Below are 6,000 nucleotides of genomic sequence, written 5' to 3' on the forward strand. Positions count from 1 at the left end.
CAGACTTTGAAGCAAGTGGTCCTGGGTTCAAATCCAGCTGGCTCCTTGCACGCTTTCCATCTGTGCTCGGTTGAGCGTCAAGCTAGCAACTCAGACTCATAAAAAGCAGACAAGTGCTAAAGCAATGGCAAGGTTACTATCCGATGCACCACATGGCATGGAAAGGAACAACAGAAAAGCTTTGTATAATTACTGTGCCGAGAAACCTCCCATCTGAGATCTTTGCTATTGTGAAGCCTTCTAAATATAAGGTATAGATAATGGGTTCAGGTCATAGGAGAGTACTGGAGGGGTGGAGATGGAATAGAAAATTTGGGGATTGAGGTTGGCAGTGGTGCTATTAATTGCATGGGAATTATATGAGAAGTACAAAACAGCTTTCTTTACATAAAAATATCATGCGAGAATTACAAAGTATTTAAGACCATAAGACATAGGAGCAGAAATAGGCCGTCTGGCCCACCGAGTCTGTTCCACCATTTAATCATGGCTGATCCTTTTTCTTCTCCTCCTCAACCCCAGTTCCTGGCCTTCTCCCTTTGATGCCATGTCCAATCAAGAACCTATAGATCTCTGCCTTAGATACACCCAATGACCTGGCCTCCACAGCTACAAATTCCACAAATTCACCACCCTTTGGTGAAAGAAATTTCTCCGCATCTCTGTTTTGAAAGGCGGCCCTCTGTCCTGAGGCTGTGCCCTCTTGTCCTAGACTCTCCCACCATGGGAAACATCCTTTTCACATCTACTCTGTCTAGGCCTTTCAACATTCGAAAGGTCCCATGGCAATATAGCCAGGAATATCCTCCACAACACCAGGGACAGTAAGAATCTATGCAATCAGGGGTTCACCCTAAAAGGTGCTGCCTGAAGTGAGTTCCCTGTGCAAGACTCACTGGCACGGGATTTGCCCAGGCAGGCTCCACTTTAACTGACAACAACACAGGTATTTGAAGACTCTGTATGAGTGTTCTTCACTGTCCACAGGCCTTGTGTGAATGGATCAAAAATCAGGCCCATGGTGTTCACGTCTGCATCGGATATCATGTCTGGGTGCCTCTTTACATGTCAGATGTATGAGGAATCCAGAAGCAAAATCATGATTTCTGTGATTCATGTAGTAAGTCATAATGTTTTCCCTACAGTTTCTATGACATGCCCACATTTCCCAGCATGCATTGTGGAGTGCTAAGAGCATGGCAAAAGACATAGGTCGCCCTGCTTATCCATTGTATCCTGACCTATCTCCAGTCGTCTTGACTGTCATCTTGCCACTGGATCCAGATAGGCTAGGACGAGAAAGTGAGGTTGACAACCTGTGCAACTCTCCCTCACTTTACTCAAACTCACACACAAGTCATGGCATCCAAATCCAAGTCCTGTGGTGATGGGTGAGTGATGAAGCAGCAGGTGAGGATACACAGGAAGCTGTAGCTGCAGACTTGCACACAGGCGGCTCAGGCCAATGGGCCGTTTACGTTGACCACAGTAACAATGGAACTCGGCAGCCACCTGAGTGACTGAGCAGCCCTTTTCAAGACCACACTGCTCAACTCCGTTGTATGAGGAAGGGGCTGGAAAAGGTGCCCTAAATGTTGTCTACTTCACCCAACCCTGGTCAGCAAACTGTGGCTGGCAGGGATCCCAGTTCAGCCGTCGATATCAAAGAAATCAAACAAAAGTGACACTGCTCAGAATCGGCACATGGAACGTGTGAACCTTAATGGACCATGCCATGTCTGACAAACCAGACCAAAGAACTGCAAGAGAACTGGAGAGGTTCAAGTTTGATATCGCAGCTCTCTCTGAGACTCACCTGGCCGACAAAGGCCAACTGACAGAAGCAGGTGGCGGCTACACATTCTTCAGGAATGAACGCAGCAGCACCGAACGTTGGGAAGCAGGAGTCGGATTTGCCATTAAGATCCATCTTGTCTGAAAGCTTACCAGTCTGCCAAAAGGATTCCATGATCATCTAATGACCATGCAACTACACTGAGGAATGAACGCAATATCACACTGATCAGCATCTACGGTCTAACGATGACCAACCCAGAGGAAGCCAGTGATAAGTTCTATGGAGAGCTTGATTCCCTGATTGTGGCTGTATCAAGGTCCGACAAGCTCCTTGTCCTTGGAGATTGCAACACTTAAGTGGGAAGAGACCAGGTTACCTTGGATGGGGTTCTAGGCCACTATGGGGTAGTCAAGTGAAACAGCAATGATCTGCTTCTCCTGAAAATCTATGTCATATATGACCCGATCATCACCAACACAGTCTTTCGCCTGCCAAACCATAAGAAGACATCTTGGATGCATCCTTACTCTAAGCACTGGCATCTGATTGACTATGTCATCACCAGAGGATGTGACAGATGCGATGTCAGAGTGACCAAAGCCATGTGTGGCGCAGACTGCTGGACAGACCACCATCCGATCGTTTCCAAACTTAATATTAATATCCAACCCAGATGACGTATATAGGCAAGGAAATTTGCCAAGAAGCTCGAAATCAGCAAGCTGAAACCAGGTACTACTGAAGACCACCTGGTTAAAAGTCTCCAGTTACAACTTGCCAATGTTGAAGAAGACTGTGCTGCTTTCAGAGATCGTTTTCACTCTGCCTCCTTCAAGATCCTCAGCCATTAAACAAAGAAGAACCAAGACTGGTTTGATGAAAATGAAAGGGAGATAAAAACTCTTCTACAGGAAAAGCACAGTCTGCACAGAGCCTATCAAAATGATCCTTCCTGCATTTCCAAGAAGACAGTATTTGCCAATACATGCAAAATAGTTGAAGCCAAGCTCAGAAAGATGCAAGACTTCTGGCTCTGCCAAAAGGCTGATGAGATTCAGGGCTACGCCTGTAGACATGAACAGATTCTTTGATGCTATCAAAACACTGTATGGCCCTCAGCCTTCTGGGATCCTCACCCCTCCTCAGCACAGATGGCATCACACTCATAATTGAGAAGGCCAAGATTCTGGACAGACGGGCAAAGCATTTTGAATCTGTGCTGAACAGACCATCCACCATAAACGAGGAAGTAATTGATCATCTAGATCAAGTAGATATCAACCATGATATGGACTGTCTTCCCCCAGAAGAGGAAGTCAAGAAAGCAATTGGCCAGCTGTCAAGTAGCAAGGCTCCTGGAGCAGATGCTAAACTAGTGGAGGTCTAGAAAACAGGTGGCCCACTCATCACCAGCAAACTGACGGAGCTCTTCCAGTTCTTCTGGGAAAATTCCACAAGAAGTAAAAGATGCATCCATTGTACAGCTGTACAGGAGGAAGGGAAACCGATAAACATGCTACAACAACAGAGGCATTTCTTTGCTCTCAGTAGCTGGGAAAATCTTAGCCAGAATCCTGCTAGACAGGCTAAGTGCTTATCTGGAACGAGGTCATCTCCCAGAAGGTCAGTGAGGCTTCAGGAACGTAAGGGGAACTATCAACATGATTCTTGCTGTGCGACAACTCCAGGAAAAATGCCAGGAGTAGAACAGACAGCTCTACACCACAAACAACAGGAATTCTGCAGATGCTGGAAATTCAAGCAACACACATAAAAGTTGCTGGTGAACGCAGCAGGCCAGGCAGCATCTCTAGGAAGAGGTGCAGTCGACGTTTCAGGCCGTTTGTCAGGACTCATCCTTCGTCCTGACAAACGGCCTGAAACGTCGACTGCACCTCTTCCTAGAGATGCTGCCTGGCCTGCTGCATTCACCAGCAACTTTTATGTGTGTAGCTCTACACCACGTTTGTCGATCTTATCAAGGCCTTCGAGCTGAGAGGGATTATGGAAGATCATGGCGGTTTGATTGCTGTGGCAGCTTTATCACCATGGTCAAGCAGTTTCAGGATGGAATGCCAGCTCACATGTTCGATGATGGTGACTGTTCTGTTGCTTTCTTAGTCACAAATGGGGACAAGCAGAGATGAGCGCTAGTGCCCGCCCCTTTCAGCATGATGGTCAGTATGATCTTGACTGATGCATTCCAGGGCATCAATCCTGGAATCCACATCAAATACAGGATGGATGGCAAGCTTTTCAACCTGTGCAGGTTTCAATCCTTTACTAAGTGTTACAAGGAGGTGTTGGGAGTGGGCCCAAGTTCAGGACACAGACACAGTCGTAGTATAAACAGAACAGTGTTTATTGATAGTTACTAGGAAGGCCAGGAAACGAGGACAAAATGTCAAGATGGATGTAAACGTTGGATAACCAACCGGTAAAACCTGGACTTGACCCGGACTCGGAACTTGGATCTTGACCTGCACTCGGAACTTGGATCTGGACTCGACCCGAACTTGGAACTTGGATCTGGACTCAGCCCGGAACTGGAACATGGCTTGGAGCCTGGAACTGGACACGGACCACGAGCCTAGACTTGAATGACTTGGACAACAAGGAGACAGAATACCCAACTTGGAGTAGCGGTAAACGGCCAGACCTACTCAGCTGGAAGGACTAGGACAGCAGGCTCTCGACTCGACCCAGGATCAGCGGACGACAGGCTCTTGACTTGACCCTGGAACTACGCACGGCAGGCTCCCGACTCGACCCAGTCTCAGCCGGCCATGGAAGTGACAGAACTCGTATCTCACTTGGAGTAGCGGCAAAACGTCCAGCAACTCAGCTGGACTCGAAAACGACTGAATTCACTAAGCGACCACGGCACTGAAGCAACTAGAGTCCACGCTTCTCGGCGGCCCCGAGACGAGCAGAGCCGCCTTGTTGAGATGACTGGCTTCCAGTGACTGGTTACTGATGACTGGTTATCGGTGACGAACTTCTGATGACGGTCCAGCACTGAGGAGCTATAACCCGGAGCCTTTTACGCTGCCGGTTCGAAATGAAGACTAGGTGCCTTAATCAAGGTGCCCAATGGAACACGGGGAAAAGGAGATAACTGGAATGAGGAGTCCACGGACTGGACCGTGACACTAAGGTCAAAGAGATGGTGCAGAGAGACTTCCTATTCACTCACAACTGCACTCTAAACACTGAGTCTGACCTGCAGGATATCATCAAAGAATTTTCCACTGCATATGGCAACTTCGGCCTCACCATGCACCAGGCAGCCCCAGATCAACCCCCTATGTGGAGCCACCCATCTCGCTGAATAGTCAGCAGCTTCAGGCTATCGACAAGTTCACGTATCTTGGCAGCACCCTCTCAAGAGCAGTTCACATTGATGATGAAGTCAGCTGTGGGAACGCCAAAGCTAGTACCAATTTTGGGAGACCATGTGACACTATCTGGGGGAGAAGGGGAATTACTCTGAAGACCAAGTTGAAAGTCTACTGTGCTGTCATCCTACCCAACCTTCTCTACGCATGCAAAACGTGGACTGTGTACATGAGACAGGCGCGTAGACTGAACCACTTCCGCTTGACATGCCTACGGAAGATCATGAAAATCAACTGGCAAGACAGAATTCCTGACACGGAATTGCTGTCTGCAGCAGTCATGCCCACCATCCGCACACTGCTGACGAAACATCGTCAGGACGGCAGGCCACGTTGCCTGGATGTCAGACGAGCACATCCCCAAGCAGTTGTTCTTCAGGGAACTGTCCATAGGGAAGCGCTGTCGTGGTGGTCAGCGAAAATGATTCAAGGACTTGCTCAAGGCCCTTGAGGTCGATCACACTTCTTGGGAACACACAGGCTTGAATCACTCATCCAGGCACAGCCTTTCCAATAAAGGTGCCACCAAAGCTGGAAATAATCGCAGCACTAAAGCAAAAAGGAAACAGCAGCAGAGGAAAGAATGAGCAGCAGGTACCTCAACTACAGAAACTTCACACACGTGCCCCATGTGTGGGAGCTACTTTCCAGCCCAGATTGGACTCATCAGCCACCTCCAGACACACACAAAAAAAACACTTCCACCCAAGGGTGCCTCTCTCTCTCTCACACACACACACACACACACACACACACACGCACGCACACACACACACACACACACACACACACACACACACACAC

This window comes from Mobula hypostoma, chromosome 15 (assembly GCF_963921235.1).
Source record: "Mobula hypostoma chromosome 15, sMobHyp1.1, whole genome shotgun sequence".
NCBI classification, from domain to species: Eukaryota; Metazoa; Chordata; class Chondrichthyes; order Myliobatiformes; family Myliobatidae; genus Mobula; species Mobula hypostoma.